Source organism: Balaenoptera borealis, assembly GCF_965194805.1.
Source record: "Balaenoptera borealis genome assembly, chromosome: 11".
NCBI classification, from domain to species: Eukaryota; Metazoa; Chordata; class Mammalia; order Artiodactyla; family Balaenopteridae; genus Balaenoptera; species Balaenoptera borealis.
In genome coordinates this window covers 74,943,590-74,967,665 of record NC_138868.1, presented here as the reverse complement: position 1 = coordinate 74,967,665, position 24,076 = coordinate 74,943,590, and the positions used below count along the sequence as shown (strand labels likewise).

Here is a 24,076-nt window from a genome sequence, read left to right as displayed (position 1 = left end):
GGTGGCTCAAAGACAGCAACTTGTTTTTTACTTTAAAAATAATCTCCTGACATGCACATAAAACTGGACCCCTAGAGTTTTCAAAGATATGGCAAATCCCTGAACTTCTCATAAATTCTGATACTCTTATGTCTAAGGTATCTAGGATGTTTTCAATGTCATGCTCTTCAGGTCGAATATGCACAACAACATCAATGTATTGGGCAAAGGTGATATTCCGAAGGATATAAAAATGATCAACTTTCCTGCAGACTATACTATGACAGACAACATGAGAGCTTACATAATCCTGAGCTAAGATAACAATGCTATAGCTTTTTTCCTAAATATAAAGGCAAACTGCTTCTGATGTCTTTACTGATTACCTTGAATATAAACAATTTCTTAGATCAATGGCTGCATACCACTATTTTGTTGCTACCAATATGGAATAGTAGCTATGACTAGTTATCACCTTTTGAGTAAATTTACCATTACCTCGTCATTTTATAAGACTTATTTGGCTTTCTCAATAGCCCCAGAAATGAATTACATGGGGATGTACAAAGGGACACCACCAACACAGCTTTGACACTGATGATGGAAGTATTACCTGCAATTCCTTCAGGGATGCATTTTTGCCTTTGATTTCTATTTGACTGAGGTGAGAGATGAGATATGGCAGATAACAATTCTAAGAAACCTTTCTACCATCGTATTCCACTGATATGTTAGGGAACCAGTTAAGGATCCTGCATGTTAGTAAATATATCTAGTCCCACACTACATTCTGGAAAAGGATGTCTCCATGGATCCACCTGACTTGCTTTGATATTGACTTGGACCAATATTTCATCTATTCCATGATACCATAATCACAGAGGTGATTAGACCCTCCAAACAACTTTTTATACATAAAAATCAATTTAAGACTAGCCCTGTGTTTCTGCATATATCTCTGGAATATATTAGCCTGATCTTTTCAATCTCTATTTTTCTTCATTTTTGGTTTTAAATAATCAAGCACTTCAGAAAAAAATGCCTTTGTATTACATCAATCTCCTTAACCTTAGGCTGGACTTTTCTTCAGAAGAGTCAACAATGACTCTTTCTTTCTATAAAATCATGCCTCCCTCACTGATTTATTCAACATATATTTATTGAGCACTTACTAAGAGCTGAGAACACCACTAGACCTTAAAGATAGAAATACAGCAAGACATGCATACTACCTCACTCCAATAGAACTTATTTTCTAAGTTAGAAACAGACATATATAAATATTTAATTACAGTATAAAAATAAAGACAAAGGAAAAGTAAAGCAGAGATAATATATATAAAGAAGATTTTACTTGGTCCGAGGGTCATCATCAAAGACTTCCTAGGAAACATATGTTTGAGCTAAAATATGAAGGATACATAGGGCATAAATCAACTGAAGGGAAGTGGGAGGGAGGTAGTAGTGAATTCAAAATTCCAAGCAGATGGAAAAGTACAAGGACAGTCTTAAAGAAAGCAGATATAATGGAGGGTTCTGGTAATTAAACATCAATGATCAGACTCATACATGTTTCATTTTATCAATGAAGATTATTAACTTTAAAATGAATAAGTTTACGTACACCAAATATAGTGTAGATTATAGCAGAAAGTAAAAATCGGCACCTGGAGAAGCTCTCCTAACCTTCTCTATGTTGACACACCCAGATTTCAGCAGGCAAAACAAGTTAGGTTTACTGCAATCCAATGAGCTGGATTTACTCAACTCTTCCTTACAAACAAAACAGAGCTGATAATTATTTTAAATCATGATATAATTATGAAACTTAAAATATATACCTGGAGAAAACAGCCCTATAGATTTATATAGATTCAAGGATACATATAGATTCAAGATGAATATCAACATATTGGAGTAGTCTTGTATAAAGTTGGAAGAGGGAATGAAGCACGAGAAGAAAGGCCTTGAAGAACTAATGAAGATGCATGCTATAAAATGATGGGCATGATTAATTCAATCTCTGCACCTGAGGTACACCAAATAAGATGACATTTAAAGTGTCATACTTAATAGAATATGAATGAATGTGACATAATTGTGAAACTTGTTTGTAACTTGGATGATTGCCCTTGAGGTATTTATATTGTCTTGTATGTGAACCTCTACTATAGAGAAAGTGTAGCACTAAAAGGAGGTCAATTTTGCTTAAATATAGATGGCAATTGTCAAGATAAAGCTGTAGATGGAGAAGAAAGTCAAATCATACAAGTTCTTAAAATTTATGTTAATGATGTTGATGTTTATTCTAAGATCCCTGAAAAAAATATTACAGCACTTTAGGGAAAAGTATTTACATTTTAGTGGATGCCAGGAGAAGTGGTAGAAGGCAGTAGTTCTGCAGAGAGACGATTGTAGATTTGAAAGGGTGATGACTATGGAGAGAGAGAAATGTCAGTGGATTCCAAAAATGTTTTCAAAGTTCTTTTCACCCTTCCCTCTGATCATCAGATCTCTGCAGATAGCATATTTAGACATTAATGTTAGCAAGGAACATAGCGGTAATATATTTAACAGAATACAGCCCAGGCATAACTTCCTCATTCTAAGAACTATGGCTGGAGGCATTGAGAACATCAAGTTTTTAACGAAACTTCTAAGCTTCACTAGCATGATGTAAATTGAACACCTTGGCATTGCTATATTCTAGTGCAACATTTTTAACAGTTAGGTAAGGAAAGAATGGGAGAAGTCACTTTAAGTGTAAATGATTATTACTTAATTTACAAAGAAATTAGTGCTAAGAAATCTTTAGAAGTTAATAGAATATCATTACTTGGCTAAGTCACACAGCATAAAACCTGTAATGCAGAAAGCCATGCATTTTTCATGTAAGTACTTGGTTCCCTTTATGCTGTGAACAATGGTGAAGTAAAACTCAGAAACCGTGAAGTAACCACTTTATAAGCTTAAATAACTCCAGTGAATTTCTAAATCAGGTAATTTTTTTTTTCACACACTAAATTGTAGGAAGTTATATAAACCAGTGCCATGAAATTATCTGGTTCTTCTGCGAAATGACTCAGAGCTTGTTTTATAAACCTTTGTGGACTTTCTGTCTAATCCAGATCATCTCCTTTACTTTAAAATGCAATCATGTGCTCTAGTTCAATTATTACAAACTACAGGTGGTCCCCTACACCCAGCAGGCAAGATATAGCATAAAAAACAACATATTCTCAATATTCATCAATCAAAACCCTTTCAGCTAATGTTGGCAATGATAATCTCCACGTAAAGAAAATGCGAAGTTACGATACTTGTTGCCAAGATTCAAATTCGGGATTATATGGGTCAGTTATTATTTGTCAACTTGGTTAAGCTACAGTGTCCAGTTATTATTTAACAAAATATTAATCTAGGTGTAGCTGTGAAATGTCATTTTATAGATGTGATTTAAATCCATAATCAATTGACTTTAAGTAGGAGAGATTATCCTAGAAAATCTGGATGGACCTGATTCAATCAGCTGAAAGGCCCTAAGAACAAAACTGAGCCGAAAGTAAGAAAAAATTCTACCCAAAGGTAGCTTCGTCTCATGCTGAAAGCTCCAGCCTGCCTTATCTGAAAGTCTGCCCTACCGGTTTCAGATTTGCCTTGCCAGCCTTCACAAGCCTGTAAACCAATGTCTTACAATAAATATCTTAATATGTATCTCCTACTTGTTCTGTTTCTCTGATTGAACCCTAGTTGATATAGGGATATTCAGAAAGTATAAGTTACGATCCTGCCGGTTTGAGAGAGAGAAGAGGACTGCATGACTCTGAACACTCTGGGCCATGTAAGAAAACATGACTTCCCTTTATATAGCAGTGCAGGAAGGAAAGTTTCTGGGAGTTAAGAGTGGTAGGAAGAGAATATCAGAATTACTGTAAAATTTTTCAAACTAAGATGCTTTCCTAGTTTCTGATATTTACTGTAACTCATCCTAAATCTCAAAAATAGCAATCTCTAATATTATTTTCCATTATTACTAGATAAATAACTTATCCAACAGGTGGTTTTAGGCAGAAAAATTTGGTAGCTCTTGCATTATTCTTAGTAGAATAGAGAGAGAGAGGGAGAGATAGAGACAAAGAGGGACCCCGGGTATAAAAGGAAAACACAGATTTAAATAAAGAATCAGAATCTATATGGGAAAACATACAGAAAGAAACATGTAACATGTACTCTAGTTTGCAGGTTTAGTTCATTTATCCAGAACAAGTGGTCTCCTAGAAGGCAGATACCCTGTTGTTACCAGTTTTCCTTCTCTCATGAATAAGACCATCTTTCCCCTTTTATCCAATACATTCTATACCATCGTATTTCTTCAACAACCAAGTCCAAGATACAGCAAAAGAGAGGAACTCCCTCTCTGAATTCTTTAAGACCTGTCCTCTCAGTTTCAGGATTTTGTCAGGGGTAGCACATCTCCTGAATGAATGGCACATGAAATACCTAGTCTCGAGTTACAGCTTCTCCAAGACACTCTTACCTCAATAAAACACAGAAAAGGCATTAATCATCCAAGAATTATATAAAGTGGCTGTTTGTAGAAAGTCTGCAATAAAGTAGCTGTACAGTGTAACAGAGAACACCACTATGTGTGTTAAAAAAAAAAAAAAAGCTCTGGCTGTTCTCCTCCATTTCCAAAATGTACATTTCCTGTAGCCTTAAAACTTCCCCAGTCCATATTATAAGTAAAGGTCCTCGTAACATGCCACTCAACTATTAGATGTACCTGTTGTCTACATAGGTCAAAGCAGAAATTTAATTTCCACATCTACAACTTTCCATTTGATGGTAAAACTAATATCTATCACTTACCCAAGAATGGATTAGTGTTTGTTATTTAGAGTCCTTCTGGGTACAGAGCTCCAGGGCCTTCCTTTTGGCTCTTCTTACTGTAGTAAGTATTATCACATTGATAATGAAAGGAGACAAATGGAGATTCTGCATGATGTTGAGATATCAGTTCCAATTATACATGCAGAAACTTGGGTAATAAACAAGTTACTGGTTCAAGGACCCATGTGAACTACTGTGCAAGTATATTCTGAAACCTCTTTGTTTCAGCTGATCCCATACCTCTCTGCAAAACTAGAATTTTTCAGTGGTATCCTGGGTTCCAAGGTATAAGCAATAAATTAGGAAAACTTTTAAATGTTTGGGTTTTACCTTTTCTCCAGAGCACATTTGCCTTGGTAAATGGCAAGAAAATTTTAATTGATTCATGCTCAAATTAGGCCAATTAACAAATCCTAAATATCCGTATCCGTATTTCTTGTACCACACTTCTGATATCATGTCCATTTCTTTGTTGAAAGTAACGTTCAACAATCTATGTAAATCAAGCAGAAAATTAATTAATTGGAAGGATAGGAGAGGTCACAGGATCTAGATAATCCAAAGCTGTTATTCAAGCAAGAAGCAAAGCAGAGCCAAATCCAAATGAGAGAAATGTTTGTTTATAACAACCCATCTCATCCTCTCACTACACTTCTATGGCCTATGCCTGCCTCCAGAGCCCCAGCCCCTGGAACCTGCCACTGGACCCCAGTATACCAGGACAATACCCACTTTGCTGTTATTTCAAGTCTCCATTCTAGTCTCTTGCAAAATCTTTAGCTGATCTTGCATTTTGTGACATTCATTCAAAAGTTAATTCCCAGATGGGAATATAAAATTCACTGAACTTAAGTCCTGAAGTCATATTTACTTTTCCTTGTTGCTCAGGAGCTGAAAAAAAGGAAAATCTACTCTCCAATTGCCATATATATATATATATATATATATATATATATATGTTTGTATTTTATACATACATTTATAAAAAAATTATAATTTATATATATATACAATTTTTTTACAAGGTCCTTCTTTTGCCACAAATAATTTGTGTCTCTTTCAATTCAATAATTACCTTATCTCTGAATACACCTGGTTGAGTCATGACAGGATGCAAAATTTAGTGAGAATGGTTTTACCTTCACGGAGTTTGCCATATAAACACTCTAGAAAATCGCATAACCATTCTAGAATTCAGTTTTACTGCCTATTAAATGAGGCAGTTAATTCTTACGCAAATCACTTATCTCACCCTTTTTTTCCATACCTCTGGGAGTGAAGTTGAGGGGCTGGTGTTGAACGAGGAAAGATTTATTATTATTTGCGTTATCTTCCATAATAATTTAGGAGGTATAAAATCAGGTGACTAAGTAATGCCAAAATCTAGCTGGGAAGGTAAAATCCATTAAGTCAAACATGGAAGAGTGAAATTGTTGCTAAAACTGAAAGCAGAATTTCAAAGCCAGGTTATGGATCCAGAATCTGAGAGGGAGGGAGGCCAGACTGACAGAAGTAGGGTGGGTAAAAGTGGAGAATAGTCCAGGGCAGTTTCCTAAACAGGTGTTGTCTACTTGGCATTTATGTAGGGGGATAAAGTAGCCAAATTTAAAGAGCTTGAAATATGATAAAAATTCTGCAAAAAAAAAAGAAAACATAAAAATCTGGTATTTTTCTACCTCTAAAATTCTGCTAGCATAGATTTCTTTGAAACACTATCTGATCCAGATAAAGCCCTTGGTTAGATAACAACAATAACAACAATTATTATAGTTGTTGTTGGTATTGTTACTACTACTTCAGTTTACTCTATAGCAGATATCTCAGCTTAAATCTCTGCTGTGCTCAGCTGGAAAACTGGCCAAAATTTTATCTTTATGCAGTATGAATGGACTTCCAGAGAATAAATTTAACCTAAAAGAAGAAGGAACAAATCTCAATAAGCTTGATCAAAGAATAAAGGTCTGTCTTAAGGGGTAAAATTTAAAACAGCTTGATGGCTCTCAGCAGCCTCCGTCTCCTATTCCAATACCCTCTTCACTCATGTTTACTCTTTCAGAGAGCTATCTGGCAAAAGGCAGGGAGGTGGAATTAGATAAGCAGAAATAAAATGAAAACAAAAATCAACATAAATTTCTAAAACTGAAATATTCATTGTGGTGCAAACAATGCTTCTGATTAGCCCTCTAACAGATGAAAAAGAAATTGTGAGAGGTATTTTCACCTACCTCTTAAAGAAACGCAGTTGATTTTTGGCACTGAAAAGTCCATGGCCTACACTGTAACCAGAGGACATGACAATTTCCAGTGGGTCCCAGAGAAAGATAGTGAAACAGCAGCTGCATCCTGCAAGACATAATGAGATTCTATGTACATGTAAGACAACCTTTGAGGCCTTCATAAATACTTGATATTCTGCATGAGCAGATGGGGAAAAGAACCAGAGGGATAGGGATTTGAATTTTTATAGTTATTAGAGCTTCATTTATACCCATGGGTTGCTTTACATGACCTCTAAAATTATTTGAATCTAAAATATCTAAGAAAAAAGGCATTGACATATTTATCCATGAGTATATTTGCAAATAAGAATTGGCTTAAGAGAAGTTGTCAATAGGATGTTAAATGTGTACCATTAATTGCCATAGTTAAGATTCACAAATCTCTTGATTCTATAATTTAAATACGTATCATATTGTCATCAAAATTAAATTTCTTAAAAATTCTAGATTCAAAAAAATGTTAAAAAGGAGATTCTAAATTAAATATTGAGTGACATTTATTCAACAATTGTCTGCAGCTTTCTTCTCAGGTAACCATTAAACTAAAAATATCAGTTTATACTGGCTGACACTTTCATTTAAGGAATTCCCATCAGGGCTTAATAGAAGAGTCTTTACCTTCTCTTGCTCTCATGCTGCCATTTCTCTATTTATTCAATGTGTGTTATTTATTTGATATTCAACTCTATTTATCATCTTATTCTCCTTCACTTATATTTATACACTTTTTCACTCTTCTTTCCCTTTTTCTATCCTGTTCTTTTTACCATGCATGAATATCCCATGTCCTTCTCAAATATTTGTGCCCCAAATATTCACATTTCTAACTGCCTACAGGGTTTGCTCATAAAATTGGGTAAAGGTAGTTAGTGAAATCCTGTACTGTAGTCTTCTGTCACCTATACAGTAGGTGGTAGAAAACATAATTAATAATTAAATGGGATCAGTGTTCTACAAATTATTTTTTAATATTATAGTTTCACCTAAGTATTTTTTTTTCTTTTAAAGTATTTTAATGCAAACCTCTGCAGTGGGTCATAGACAAAGGGCTTTAGCATTCATTACCTACCACATGTGAGCCTCACATGGTCCCTGCGCAAAAAGTAGGGAAAATCTTCCAGAGAAGGAAATTCAGGCACTGAGAGACTGCACATCCACGCACAGTGACAAAGGGGCTCAGTGGCAGCGCCAGAATTTAGGCCCGGCCCTGCCTGACTCCAAATGCCAGGATGTTTCTCACCTCTTCTGAGAGTAGCATGGAGGTCCCCACCTCAGAACCTACGTGCCCTGCCACAAACCTGGCAAAGACTGGAAGATGGTCAGGTCTTCCTGGCACTGGAGCCAAGATCAGACCTCCTGGCTGGTTCCCACTCTGGCCCTGAGGTGGCCCTATGAGTAGGGTGTGGACAGCTCCTGGGTACCCAGTGTTTGTCAGTTGAGAGTGAGATCCCAGGGTGCTAGCTTGCTGACTGGCCATGGAGCTCTGTGGGATCCAGGTCAGCCACGAGCTGGATGGCATAGAGGTGCCTAAGAACCCTGGGGCACCCCAGCTGCTGAGGGTCTGGGAAGCAGCCAGCAGCAGGAAGTCACCCCTGAGAGAGATGATTAGAGGCCAGATGGGCAGCAGGGGAGGAAGGGCAATACCTAATGGGTACCTCCCTCGTGGAGGAGGAAGGACAGCATCCAGGCCTGGTGGACTCATCCCTCACAGGACAGGAGGCCTGGGTGAGCCTTCAGACTCTGCCTTCACCCAGCCTCGTGCCCTGGCCCTGCAGGCCCACTGAGGCCCCATCGCTCCCAGGCCTGGACCCCATTACAGAGGCACCGCCTGTCCCTTTCCCCACCCTCCCTCTCTGTTCTGTCAGATGCTGGCCTGGGGCCTTTTGAACATGAAGCAGGTGCATTTGCCTGGGATCCTGGTGGAATGCTGGGAAGAGTCCATGCAGACAGAGCCCATCAGGGACTTCCAGACTAATCCCAACTTCACCCAGTCAGCCCTCTTCCTCACGCTGGTGAGAAGGCCTTTGACGAGGGCTGGGGTAGCTCCATCTCATGGGAAGCCTCACACTTTGGCCTCTCCTTGGGGCTGCAGTACATGCCTAGAGATGAGTCCTTTGTGCTGCCCCTGGTGCCGAAGACGGTGGACAATCAGGACTTAGGGCAGGAGACCGTGGTGGGTCAGGCCAACGTTGACTCCCCACAGCCCTATTTCTGTGACCCCTGGGCTGAGGACTACATGCCTCCAAGGCCTCCAAGTACAGCCCTTTCTCCTTGCCCCTCCCCAGACCTCACCAACAATCTGGCACTGGGAATGGGCGAGGCCCTGGCTGCCCTGCGGGATTGGTGCCCCTCCTCCTCCCCATTCTCCCCTCTCCTGAGATTCATGACTGTGCTTTCTCCACGTAGTGCTGTCTGTGAAGAAGTACCAGGAGGTGAGTAAAGGGCTGGAGGCCCATGCTATTTAGAGGAAACAGCCCTTGTGCCTGAAGAGGCTATAGATTAAGCAGACTTCTGATATCTACGCCCCCAGCGTGAGGCCTACTTGTTCACAAGAACTCCAAAGCAGCGATTCTCAACCTAGGTTGCACATTAGAATTGCCCGACAGTTTTAAAAAATCCTGAGGGACTTCCCTGGCGATCCAGTGGTTAGGACTCCACGCTTCCACCGCAGGGGGCACAGGTTCAATCCCAGGTCACGGAACTAAGATCCCACATGCTGCACGTTACAGCCCCCCCCATTCCAAAAACAAAAATAAAGGCTTCTGACCAATTGCTGGGGGTATGAACCAGGAGCAATAATTTTTTTTTTTCTTTTTTCAAGGTCCAACCACTTACGCCCCACCCTCACCCAAGTGATTCCAATGTTTCCAAAGTTCAGAACTGCTGCTCTAGAGCAGCACCTGTCAACCTTGAATGCACAGGGATCCTTGGGACATCTTGAGCAAAAGCAGATTTGGATTCAGGAGGCCTGGGATGGGGCCTGAGGCTCTGAACTTCTGAGCCCTTCCAGAGTTCATTCTGGAGCTGCGGGCAATGAGAACCAAGAACTAACCTTACCCTCCTAATTGGCCCCAATCCTATGTCTAAAGATCCCTGAATTAAAAGGCCTCTGTGAAGGTCAAGGGATCCAGGGAAGGAAGCCGTGACCTTGAACCCCTCCCCATCTCGGAAGTCAGAGACGGTGGGTGGGCTGGGTGGCCAGGCCTCGCCTTGCTCATCTGCAATCATTTTTCAGCTCCTAGGTTGCCTCTATGAAAAGTTCTGGTTTCAGTCCAACAAAGCTGAGGTGATGTAGACTCAGGCCCGGGGAATAAGGAACAACTCCAGGCAGCTCAGGGAGGTGGGGATGGCATGACTCCGGGCAGAGGAAGACTACTGTGCCTTCTCCCTGAGGGCCGAAAGGCCCCTCTTCCCTGCCAGGATGAATAACACCAGGAAGTAGACTGGTTGAGCAAACTGTTCTGGGCCACTGGAGATGCTCCCCAGTCCCTGAAGTACAAGTACAAAGACTATCACACCCTGAAGGTTCGCAGGCCCCTAGGAGGGGAGACTGCTGAGGGATGGAGAAAATCTGTGGGGAGATGCCAGCAAACCCAGCCCCGTTTCCTCGGGGAATGAATAAACGATAAATAAGTGAAAATCCTCTAAACTCCTAGTAGGTTTATATCTCTGTCCTTGTATAAGTTATTAAACTGTATTAAAACCCTTCAAAGTGAAATCTTGTTGTGACTGGTTTCTCTTTTTCTTAGGAAGCAAAAGGCTTTCTTGATATTGCATATGAACAGATATCACTGGCTTATCCCACCAGCTTGCCAGGCATGTTAAATGAAGACAATTACAGCACCCACCTGAGTGGGTTGTTTCAAGCATTGAAGAAGATATTATTATCAAGTCCATATCACTGTCCCTGCCACACAGTAAGTGTGAAAGATATGTGATGACTTTTCTAATACTGCCCAAAGTTTAAACATTATTTTATCATGTGAAAATGGAGGCTTCAGACAGGTTAGAGACTTAGAGAATCTTGCTCATGGCCAAACAACTATTAAGAGCAGAGATGGGATTTAAAACCAGATATATTCAACCCTACAATCAATGTTCTTAACCAATATAGACTTGTTCCGATCTACCCATTCAATATTCCCTTTCCTGGTTTTACTTGCCCATCTAATGTCTGGACACCTCTCAAGTGACACGCAAGGAAACTGAGAAGATCATTTACCCTAGTTCAATTCCATTTATAATTCACTTATTGTTTCCCAATTAAATATTCACCCCTCACAATGGTAGACAAATGTGTGCATCTTAGTATTTCATTTTTACTCATTTTTGTGAGTGGAGTTGGGGGGAAAAAGCATAACTAGAGCTCTCCTTAGAGGTGATAGTATATAAGTAGCATTTGGCATATGGGAAGTATGTAAACTTATTTTCATTTTAAATGAACAATCACAGCATAAAATAGAATGAGTAGAATAATGTTCAATAATTCTGTTTGATAAAACATGATGAGCCTTTAATATAAGGCTAAGGCATTTGAACTTTATAAGGTAAGCAAAAGGAAATGAATAAAATTTTTGGTAGGAGAGAAACAAAACTTCTTTGGGCGTAAGCAAACTTGTTAAATGAAAATAGAATTGAAATGTTCCTAAACTGTTTTCAATCTATACTCTGCTTATATAAAATGGCTCTTTGCCAAGAGGTTCATTAGTAAAATATATATGAGATTCAAAAAGTCATATTGCCAACTCAATATTTGTATTTGGGAGAACTAAGGCGAGAAGTTGTCAAGAGAGTGATCTCAGCATGCTCCATAGTTATTTGATTAGAATATTTCTTTTTCTTACCAACATCCTTGTGAAAATTTTTTATACACTTAGAAAAATCAAAGAGTATCTAATTTTGGGATTAAATTGCATCCAAATTGACTAATTGTAATCATTTTTCATCAAAAATGAAAATACTTCCTTGTCTAGAAATATAAAACCATTTATAGCAGAACAATCCAATGTTTTATAAATTTTATGCTACTTATTTGTCCATTGACCCACTTTCTGAATTTTCACCAGCTAATGATAGTAGGTAGGCAGGATTCTACCTTTGTAGTAATTTTTTCTCAGTGTTTTTTACATTTAACAAGCAGGTCTGTGCTTGAAGAAAGGGGACAGGATAGAGAGAAGAAATGTAAATCTGGCCTATTATTAATAGCCAGTATTGGCAGCTATTAAAGTTATATTCTTTATATTATATATATATATATATATATTCTTTATATTATATATATTATATTACATACTTATATATATTCATTATATTCTTTATTTTTTATACACAGTTGGGCTGCACATTAAATATAGGGAGGAGCTGAGCCCAAGGACTATGAGTCAAAACATGAGTTGTCAGTTGATAACATTTCCCAAGTACCCAGTATGCACAAATGTCTCCCTTAAATGTTATGGAAAATTTTGAATTAGCAGATAAGTCACAGGAGGGTGTAGTGCAATGGAAGGGGAATGGCAAAGACAAAAATGCTAATTGACAAATCAATGCCCCAAATCTTCAAACACATGATCTATTCCCAGGTTTATGTCTTACTACTCCTATCTTTTACTCTGCTTTCATTCATGCTGTACGTAACATGTAAAATTTCCTCGATATATATACCCTCTCTCACTTCCAAAACCCAGCATGTACCTATGACTGTAGATGTTTTGTCTTTTATTCACACTCTGTGTCAGGCTGAATGAATGTCTTCAGGAAATCCCCCCTTATCCTTCTCTTGACTACAATAGTTGCCCCTACTCTGTCTTTTCATTGCTTCCACACTTAATTCTAGCAAAACTCTCACCTTATAGACTCAGTTACCCTTTTCCATTAGACTATAAGCTCAGTTACCCTTTTCCATTAGACTATAAGCTCAGTTACCTTTTTCCATTAGAGTATAAGCTCAGTTACCCTTTTCCATTAGACTATAAGCTCAGTTACCCTTTTCCATTAGACTATAAGCTCAGTTACCTTTTTCCATTAGAGTATAAGCTCTTTGAGTTTAGGACCAAAATATTTTATATTTTAGTCGTTAGCATAGTATCTGGCATGTCATGTGAACTTAAAAACAATTCTGTTATTGAATTAGGAAATAAGACTAAATTGACAGTCAGAATGCTCAAGCCTGAGCTCCATTAAGTAGTTAGCTAAAAAATAGTAGACAAGTCTTGTATTCTTTCCAAATCTACAATATTAGAATTACAGCTATTTCACAAATTCATGATAAGCATTATTTGAGATAAAATATGGGAAAGTGCCTTGTTAACTGGAAAATAATATATATATATATATATATATATATATATTTAAATTAATTAAGTAATTAATTTTCGGCTGCATTGGGTCTTTGCTGCTGCGTGCGGGCTTTCTCTAGTTGAGGCAAGTGGGGGCTACTCTTTGTTGTGGTGTGGGGGCTTTTCATTGTGGTGGCTTCTCTTGTTGCAGAGCATGAGCTCTAGGCACACGGGCTTCAGCAGTTGTGGCACGTGGGCTCAGTAGTTATGGCTCGCAGGCTCTAGAATTTGTGGCGCATGGGCTTAGTTGCTCAGTGGCATGTGGGATCTTCCCGGACCAGGGTTCGAACCTGTGTCCCCTGCATTGACAGGTGGATTCTTAAAAACTGGACCACCAGGGAAGCCCTAATATATTTAATTAATATTAATTTTAACTTCAAATTGAATGGAGAAGTTATTTATCTGAATCCATATGTTTTACTGTTTGTTATCATCAACAACAGCAACTGAAGAGACAACCTGATTAGCTGAGAAGGAGATTATTTGAGAATAATCTAAAAATAAGAGAAAAGGAATAGATGTATTGTTTATACATGGAATCTGAAATTAGGTGAAATAATGAACCCATGAAATTAAAGTAGAGGATAAAAGTAGAGATCTTAAAGTGAGTAGCAGAAATCTGTATTACAAAAAAGGTCTCAGAGAACTCAAGAAAAACTCAAAAACTATACAATAGAAAAACGTATTTGTTAAGAGTATTATGTCCATGAGGTTTCAAAGGTTTAAAAGAGAAAAGGCTTCTAAATTTGATCAGGAGAAATTCATAGCATACTAAATAGCATCTTTAGTAAAATCTGTTCAAGAGCTGCCATTTTACATTGAAATAGCATTTAATTTACTTCTGTTGCTAAGCAATTTGGCAGTCTCTTTCACCGAACTGATTTGAACTAAAGTCCCTAAGAAACACGAATCATTAAATGATACCATATAAGTATGACAGTTACTGATAGTACAGTATGATTTTCATGCCTCTTGGCCTTTGTCATTTTGCATCTAATTTCTTAGGTTCTGTTACAAGATGATCGCATTTGAAACTCAGCTACTAAATTGTATACACCTTTCAGATCTTTTTCCCAATCCATTTTGACCACATGAGGAAAAAGTCACAGCTCTCCAATTAATTCCCCTAATTAATAAACCTTATTTCCCCTTCAGCCTCTTACGGCATGCTTCATGCTGTTCATCTAACTATCTCAAATCTTCCCTCCAACCTACTTGCACAGAGACTTGATGATTTGGGCAGCACGCCAGGATTTTCACAGCTTTTACAAAAACATTAAAAACACATTACAATCCCTTCTGCAAATCTGTCCACGTACACCACTGTGTCACAGTTGCACCTCTGCTTAACTCCTCCATACCTTGATTGTTTTTCAATTTAACTACAAAGTTCACTTCAGCAGTAGCCTCTCAGGGTTCATAATTTCAAGTTCTATGACGTACTATGTGAGGCTGACCACAGAAGCCCAGCAACACCCACACCTACACACACAACCACCATTTCCTTGTCCCCTAGCAATTCCATTGACTATCTCTTCACTGCATTTGTTCCAAATGTTTCTTTGCTTGTTTCTAAAGTTACAGTGGACTTCTTATAGTTTTCCTCATGGAAATCTATAATCTGTAATTTCCTCCCATCCAACCCTAGCCCTCCACTAATTATTCTGATATTGGTAAATGAAATTTCTCCCCTGTAACCTCTGTTGCCTGCAACAGTCTTCTTATTACTCTCCATCTCATTAGCTCTCCATTTCCAAGCTCAGCTGAAAGCAGAATGTTATTCTCTTGCCTGGCTTTTATTTTCTCATTCTCTCCTTTCCTTTAATGCAATTACAGAGGTAAATATCATTGATCCACTGAAAACTGTCTTATAATGTGAATCCCAAAGGACTAATAACACATGCATCATAGATCAAAGTGGTAAATGTTGTCTATCTCAGTGTTAGACTTGCTCCAAAAGATCATTGTTTCAAATGGAATTATTATTATTAGGGCAGCGATATTTGATATGCACAAATCTTGGAGAATTTTTTACCTAAAAAGTCTCTATCTCTATCTATCTTTATCTTTCTGTGTAATTTCCATATCTATAAGGCATGGTTAGCATAGCTGAAGCATAGCATTCACTGCCCTAACCCTTGAAACATTATACACTCACTGCTCACATCAGACTTTAGCATACATAAGTGCAGGCTAATGTCGTTACATTTTCCCTGGGCTTTATTACTGTGTTGGTCTTTCCATCCTTTCAATTGATAGAAGGACAGAAGACAGATATGTTATATATGTACACATATACAAGTACTTACATGTTGTATTTGAACAGTGGTGAAGTATAGAGGAAAATAAATTGAAACAATTATACTATTTGGCATTTATTGGGTGACGTGCTCTGTGCACAGCACTTTAAAATACATTATTTCTTATAGTCCTATAAGATAGGTATTACTGTCACCCTAATTTACCTAAAAGAAAAGCAAGTTTTGAGAACCTAAGCACCTTTTCCAAATTTGGACGGCTAATAGGGGACACAAACAAAATCGAAACTTATGTCATCTGACTCCAGAATTGTAACAAAGAGAAACAAACCTGACTCCATACTCGATCTATTCCTTTGGCTCTAACCTTCGGCTCTCTTGCTGTGCTTAGTCATGCTGGCTCCGCACCTTTGTAAAGGAGTGTTGCCTGTAGTCTGAAATATACATGGTAGCCCGTTCTCAACGTTCTGCCTCCAAGGTTTTACCTTTAAAGGTATAACACTTTTCATTCATATAGATATTAAAAGTTGCAGAACAAAGAATAACATTTGTCTTGTTGGAGGTTTATAGGAACATTGTGGCCAGACCTATGTGGACAGCTGTAAGAACACAGGATTCAGGCACCAAGAAGTTTGCAACAACCAGCCATATGCCTCCCTTTTTAGTATAGAAGAAGCCGAAATTCTAATTTCGGTAAGATGGTTCTTTGGGACACTAGTCGTCCATCTTCTTGGTCTGCTGGCTTTCCGAATAAAGTTGCTATTCCTTGCCCCAACACTGTCTCTCAATTTATTGGCTGGTCCTGCAGCGAGCAGTATGAGCTTGGACCAGTAACAGATTCTAAATTCTTATCTAAAGTTATCTAATAAAACTTCAGAAGAAAATTATATTTTAACTAGGGCTTAAAGGATAAATAGAATTATGACACATAGAGATGGTTAAAAAGCCCTTGTAAAATTAAGGAACAAAATTAGTGTCTCTTTAAAGGAGAAGGCCCATTCTAAACATATGCATCATAAAATTTTAAAGAGAAGCACCATCCCATTTTTCAGAAATAGTGTAATTCAATAAAAACTAAAATTAGGGAATATAAAAATGATGAACATTCCTATACAAGGGAAATATGTCACCCATTGTTTTTATTGAGAATCTGGAACTAAAGGACCTTGTAAACTGAAGTTGAATGTATGTGCTAAGCACAGTTTTGAGCACAACATAAGCACAAAGCAAACAGTGTGCTTTTGATTCGTGGGTATGTTGTCAGCAAAAAATATTGGAGGTGAGCAGGAAAATATATCTCACAATAATTCCAAATATAATAAGCTTAAATATAGCATTTTATGGTTTACAAATTTCATAAATGGTGAGAAATATAGAACAGTTGTTGTCATTATCTCCATTTCTGGAGGGGAAAGTAAAACTGAGAAGTGACTTGTCACAGTGAATCAATGACAGACTGGGCGGCAAGATCCGGTCATCTGATGCCAAGAGTAAAACAATAGCAGCAGCAGCAGCACCGTGAAGTGTGTGGAAACGCCTGTCTCTTATTCACATAAAAACACTCATCAGTTGAGTTCAGCCAGTCCGTACTCCATAGGGGTCTACACAGGTCTGACCCCAATACAATACTCTCTACTAGGAGCTGATCCTTCAGAAGAGAAGTATTCTGATGATGTCCTGTTTTGCCCTTTTCTTTTTCTGGCAACTTAGGAACCAGTCGGCTCACTGAGGATGGGAGTTTTGGTATCACCTAGTTATGTATGCTATTCTGGCTCACATTCTCACACAGCCTCTTGTACAAAACACATTCATAGCCAGGGAGAGTTGAGAATCTCAGTAGGAAAGACTTCCCACTGTATCCTCCTCTTAACATGAGTCTTTTTATTAATAAATTTTAAGGATAGAATATAGCTTGTCAGATGCTGTGGTTTGTAAATTTAAAAGCTATGAAGGAAAGGTTAGAAAAATGAGACTTAATATAAAAACAAATCCTTGGAAAAGCAAACTGAGACTAGGGCCAGATCTTGGACTCCTGAATGTCACTCTTTGGCTCATTTCATTGTACTTTGTCCTTTGCATTTAACTTCCTACTCACTGGTCTCAGGATACTCTGCATTCAATCAAGATATAGCAATTAGCTTTTATGAGACATTCAGTTATTCAATTCTTAATGCCTGGGACACCTTTAAGAGATCTTTTCATTACAGGCACACAATTCCCAAGCAAGAGAGTAAAACATTTCCTCTATCTAAAACCCTGTGCAAAAGGTTTTAACTTCAGAGGTTTGCAAATGGTGGCTTAAATAATACTACAGGTAAGTTCTCATAAGTGTCTGAAGCCCCATGTCCACCTAGGGGAAGGGCTTCTTTGTATATAAATTTTCAGTTATTCATTCCATTTATATTGATCCCTTTTTATTAAATCAATGCCTTTTACTATGACTTTGATACAGAGGATTCCTCCTTTGTTATTTAGACCTGAAGACGCCAAGTCTATCATCATTTTAATTTGCTAACTAGGATAGTGTACAGGATGAGTGGTTTGAGAGCTTCTGATATGCAATGACTATCTAGTGTAGGCTGGGGGAAATCATTTTAGTCTTCTTTTTTTTTCAAACATTATTCCATTTTCCTATAGACTATGCTATAGGGAATAATCCTCTGCTGGCAGAGAATGAATGAGATGACCTTAATGGAGCTCTTTCATATCTAATGTCTACGACTCTTTAATTCAGTTATCCTCCAGGCATGGAAGAGCTTTCCATCGTTACTCCTGAACTGTCTAACTACCACTGTGACTTCAAAAAAGTCTCTAAAGGTATTTTCCACTTTTCTGTCTTGCTTGAACTTCTGCTTCATGTCACTGGCTGGCACTGTTAATACAGATTTTCTTCCCTGCCAAAATCACTTCCTGGTGTTCCTCCAGATTGATATTGAGAAACTTGATAAAATGTCTCTTTCCATGACAGATGTGAAAGCATTTGTCCCCCATTTATGACAGGTACATTTCTAGCACCACTCATTTCTGCATATTTATTTAAGTTAATATTCCAGAGATAGAAACCAAGTAGTTTATAATTTATACATAGTCTTCTGCTTCTCCTGTTATTTGAAATTCAAGTTTACTGACTTATGAATGTTTATAATCTTGAATAAGCAGAGCTCTAGGCAAAACATACCCTGATGCTGTCTTCTCTGAATCAACAGTAGAGACTTGCCACACAAGTGACTTTAGATAAAATGGGGAGGATTTAAAGAAACAAGGAAAGGATAAATACACTCATATATTATACCTCTAGCTAGCAGAGTGCAGGTGGTGTTAGATATCTAAGATATGATATGTAGAGTTTGTAAACTGTACACATGAAGTTATGTATTTGGCCGAGTTAAAAAACAAACAAACTAGCAATCTTTTCCATGACAACTGGTTTCAGGTAGAATTCTTCATAGGTGTGAACTTTAAATAAAATTGTTTGCAAATAGAGGGAGGTAGATTTATTACTAAACTTAAAAAAAAATTTGTAGTCAGAGCAGGTTGATACAGGTCAGCTTACTGAACCATTCTTGATGATAATTGACTTTCAGAGACATGCAATCAGTAAGTGGTAAATTTCTTTCCAATCCATCGTATCAATGTGCTGCATGAATAGAAGGTATGGCCAATAATTCAGTAGGAAATATTTGTCTGGGTTCCATGAACAATTGAGGTGTCTAGAATTGAATGATTCCATTAATCCTCTGCTTTAACTAGTCCCCATCCAAGGGCTCAAGATTACTCTCTAGTGGCTATTGTGCCCCAAACAGAAATTTCAGTTTTCTCATATATCACATTATGGAAGGAATACAATATTTTATGTAAGAAGTATTACTGTAGTGTAAACTGTAAGAATACAAATATAGGTATTGATATAGGTTCAGGTGTAGATGCAGGCACGGGCAGAGATGGCTCAATTTAGATATACTGGTTCCTTCTTCGTCCTCTTACAAATTCTGTGATTCTGGTTTCATAAGTTTCAGTTTCCTTATGGTAAAGTGGAAATTATCTTAGGCTAACCTCATAGGATTCTCCCTAGTAATGAATAGGATCATGAATGTGGAATTTTTGGCGAAGAGTGAAATACATGATAACGGTTAATTATTATTACATAATACACACAGTTGAAGAGTTTAACTTTGGAATTAAATGTTTCATTTCTCCTGCTTCAGAAACCTTAACCCAGATACGTGTTCCCCTCCCTACCCTGCCTCCATGATAAACATGTATACATACTTAGGCACAAAGATCTAGCATTCCAAACTACTTGTCTGCTTGTAGTCTCTTTCTCCATCTCTCCTTCTCATCTACCTCTTTTTCTCTCAGATAGAGTGCCTTTGCTTATATATCTGATATGTTGTCCTCTCCCTCCTCATCATTTGGCTGGCCAATTCCTATTATTCTCCAAGGTTCAATTTAGGTGTAAACTTCACTTGGAAGCCTTCATATCATCTCTTTCCTTGCACAGGATGTGGTAGACGTCGTTTATCTTGATATTTTAAAGTATAAGAACTTGCTGTATAAAAAAAATTAAATAAAATAAAATTAATATTAAAAAAATATTCAAAACAAATATATCACTATCTACAAAATTGAATTCCAATTACCTATCAGTGTGTTTATTTCCAAGTGGTCTGTCAACTAGTTGAATGGAAGAACAAATAAGTGTAAGTATATACTTATTTATAGAATTATTTCCAGAGGATTTCATTAATCTTTTCTGAATGAAAGATTAAAAGAATGAATGAAACAATAAAAATTATGCTTTTACCAATAAATAAATTTATTACAAAACATTAGTATGTACCAAGAACATATGGAATTATGTTAGAATTACATACAAAAATCAGAAATCTACCAAAGGATACTCACATACTTTTTAGTTTAAGAGGAGTTTGAATAAATGAACTGTTATTTAAAAAGATTGCTGTCTTTTAAGATAGCCTCGTAAGTTTTACATTGTCTATCAGGGCTTTCATTTGCACTGAAATATAAAGATTCAAGACTTATACGTAAAATGCAATGTCTATTTTTTTAAAAAGTCAGTAGGATCCCTGATAACAAACAAAGCCTGAAGGAATCATAAATAAATACTAGATTTAAAACCACTTTACAAATTAATCCATGGGGATGATAAGAAGGAAAATCTTGAGAAGGTTTGCAATATAAACCACCTACTTTCTAGTTGTGACCAGAAATAGAGGTTGATATCTAATGTAAAAAATGAAAAAGATAAAGTATCATAAGATTGAGAGTTTGGGGATTGATATGTACACACTGCTGTATTTAAAGTAAAATGTCTTTTAAAAAGTATCATAAGAATAATTGATAATCTTAAGAAACATATCTGGAGGTAGACAATAATTAGGAACATTAAAAACAAAAATGAAAAGGTAAATGTGAGGCCACAAACACACACACACACACACAAACACACACACACACAAAATGCTAAATAGAAATCCAAATGAGTGAAAGGTAAATAGAAAGCAGGGAAGAGAAAAATATGATAAAATCTGAAAAGGATCAAAGTGAAAAAAAAAAGTGAATATAAATAAAGAAACCACAATATCAGAACCACAAAGTGAGAACTCAGAGTGACATGGCTATAAAAACATTAAAGAGAGTTTTAAAACTGTAATTTCTAAGAGATATATATTTGTGAATTGTAAACATAAAAAAATTAAGTTATGTGTCAGAGAAACAAAAAACAAAAATAACCTCCTTATTAATATACTGTTCTGTAGGTATATAGTTTCCCTTTCAAAACCCTAATAATTAGCATAGGGAGGAGTGATATCCAGCATTTCACAGAATAATAATTTCAGATAGCATGTCTGAATTACCTCAATTCTTAAATTTATTGGGTTTTAAATGATGCAACTTTACCATATGATCATAATTTAAGACAATGAGACTAAGGTGACATTTTTTATTTCAATTTAATGGGTTATTTATTAATAATTTCTGCCCTTCTTGGGTAATGTTAACATTGTAGATCTTGATCAACTGACAAGACAGTTCTAGATCTACACTCTTTTAGATTAAAACTTAAATTTTAAGTTTATTTATGGTTTGCCAAAACCCCTAATTGAGGATTCAGGCATTTATTCTTTGGCATCATTTATATTTCACCTGTTTCTTTGTGTTAAAGATCGTTTTAAACTGAGCCAGAAATGAACAATAATTAACCATTGCACCCCAAACACCATGATCCCTGCACATAACCATCTCCTGCACTGCCATTTTGAATATAGCAAAGGATTTGAAAATCAATTTTATAAAAATAATTAGTTATGAAAGTTTCTAAATCCTAATAACTTTTACTATATAGTGGGTTGGCCCGAATGAACATTTTGTTCAACCCAATATAATAAAAAGAAGTAGGTTCATTACATCCGGGATGGAAAATCAGACCTCCATGTTTGTGCTCTTCCCTGTTCTCAGGTGACTAAAGGACAAATCAGTAATATATCTGGAAACCATTTTTTTTTCCTGAGCCTTAGAATTTTTCTCAAAGCTTAGTTCCAGACAGACCCTACTAATTACATAGAGTTAGCATATGAGTGAAAGCTAATGTGACATCTCTGATTAGAATACAAGGTGCTGGGTCATAACTGAATTATAGATCAAGAGATCATAGGCATCTGCGTAAGAAAGATCACTTAGTTAAAGAAGAAATTAGTATGGTGGTTTAAAGAAAAATCAGAGAACTGGGTAGATCATTTCTCTAAGAGTAAGCTGTGATATAATTACAATATAGCCTGAACAGGCAGTGAAGCCTAAAGAACACATTTTACATAACTGGAACAAGATGCCCCAGATCACTGCAACTGTTCTTTTATGTATTAACTCATTCCATATGCACAGCAACATTATATGTTGAATACTATTATTATCTACCTTTCCTGTATAAGAAAACTGAGGCCCAGAGAGTGTAAATAGCTCACCCAAGTTAAACTGGATAATAAAATCTAGAAACTGGGATTTGAACCAGATAAACTGCTTCAGAGCCAATATCCCGAACTATAAGCTCTATACCTTCTGCCTCCTACATAAGTCTGTTAGAGGAATCAAGTAAAAATGTCTGGGTGAAAGTGACTTTCAAAGCACCAGCATATGTAAAGAGTTAATGTTAATAATGGATCCCAGAAACGTGTGGAGTGGTTGATGGTTGGGCTTGCCAACAAGAACACGCATTCCAGCATGTGAATACTGTGACCAATCTATTAGTAAATGCTACAAGTATTAGAATAATTTATTTCACTAGAATAACATTTGAATTTTAGCATTTTACTGTATTAGCCTCAAGAAACTGAACAGGGGAGTTCATGCAAAATCCCAGTGACTTTCTCATATTTACATTTTACTACAGATATTCTGCTGTTTCCAGAAACTCCTTGAAGGTAGAAACTGTAACCTTTACAACATGCCATGCCCTGCAAGTCTATCTTAGGGCTTTGAAGATAGAGTAGGTATTCTATAAAGGTTTGTTAAATAAATAAATGAGTTAGTTATAATTCTATTTACATTGGGCTTTTACTCAAATAAATTGTCAGCTTCATGTTTGAAGGGCCCACATTTAAAACTTATTTAGAGTTTCCGAGTCTGTGCCAGGGAACTTTTTATAAACAGAAACCTTCTGAAGTCCCAGCTCCCCTCACCCTCCACCTCCCAACAACACTTACATATCCTTCTCCTATGGTAACTGCCATTACAATCCTGAGTGTAGAGAAAGCAGGGTTTAACTCAAATTTTCTTTAATGTCAGCATCTCTACTGAGTGGAAGGGAAATTGATTATGACGGTTGCCAGAACACAAGAAAACAATTTAAAAGCTAGAAATAGGTAAAATGGTTTTAAAGAATCAAATTCCATTTATCAGTAAATTAAGAGCAAGCCAAATGCATAAAATAGTGAGGAAAGCAATGCAGAACTGCAAGGCCCATTTTGAGAAAATCAAAACTCATTTATATATACATATTTTCTTTTCTTTTTTTTTTTGGTGGTATGTGTTAAAATTCACAGCATCCTTTTTTTGGGTTTACAATAGTATAAAACTGAATGTTTTCCAGTGGGAATTTGAAATTCTTGATAATGTATAAACAAAAGCAGAGTATTCATTTTTAGCAAGTTTGCCAGTATGGGCAACATTACAACACCTTTAATGTCAATGCCAGTTGATTTGGAATGATCATTTAAAAAATTCAGTGGGGCTTCCCTGGTGGCGCAGTGGTTGAGAATCTGCCTGCCAGTGCAGGGGACACGGGTTCAAGCCCTGGTCTGGGAGGATCCCACATGCC

At 37.0% G+C, this 24,076-nt stretch overlaps 1 long non-coding RNA gene across 1 annotated transcript in view; it reads right to left on the bottom strand.

Moving 5' to 3' along the window:
* Positions 1–5,856: 5,856 nt before the first annotated feature.
* Positions 5,857–24,076, bottom strand: part of LOC309604977 — a 32,672-nt gene continuing 14,452 nt past the window's right edge. The window contains exon 2 of the long non-coding RNA XR_014231193.1: positions 5,857–23,989. This is a non-coding gene — a long non-coding RNA (uncharacterized lncRNA). The remainder of the gene's footprint in view (positions 23,990–24,076) is intronic.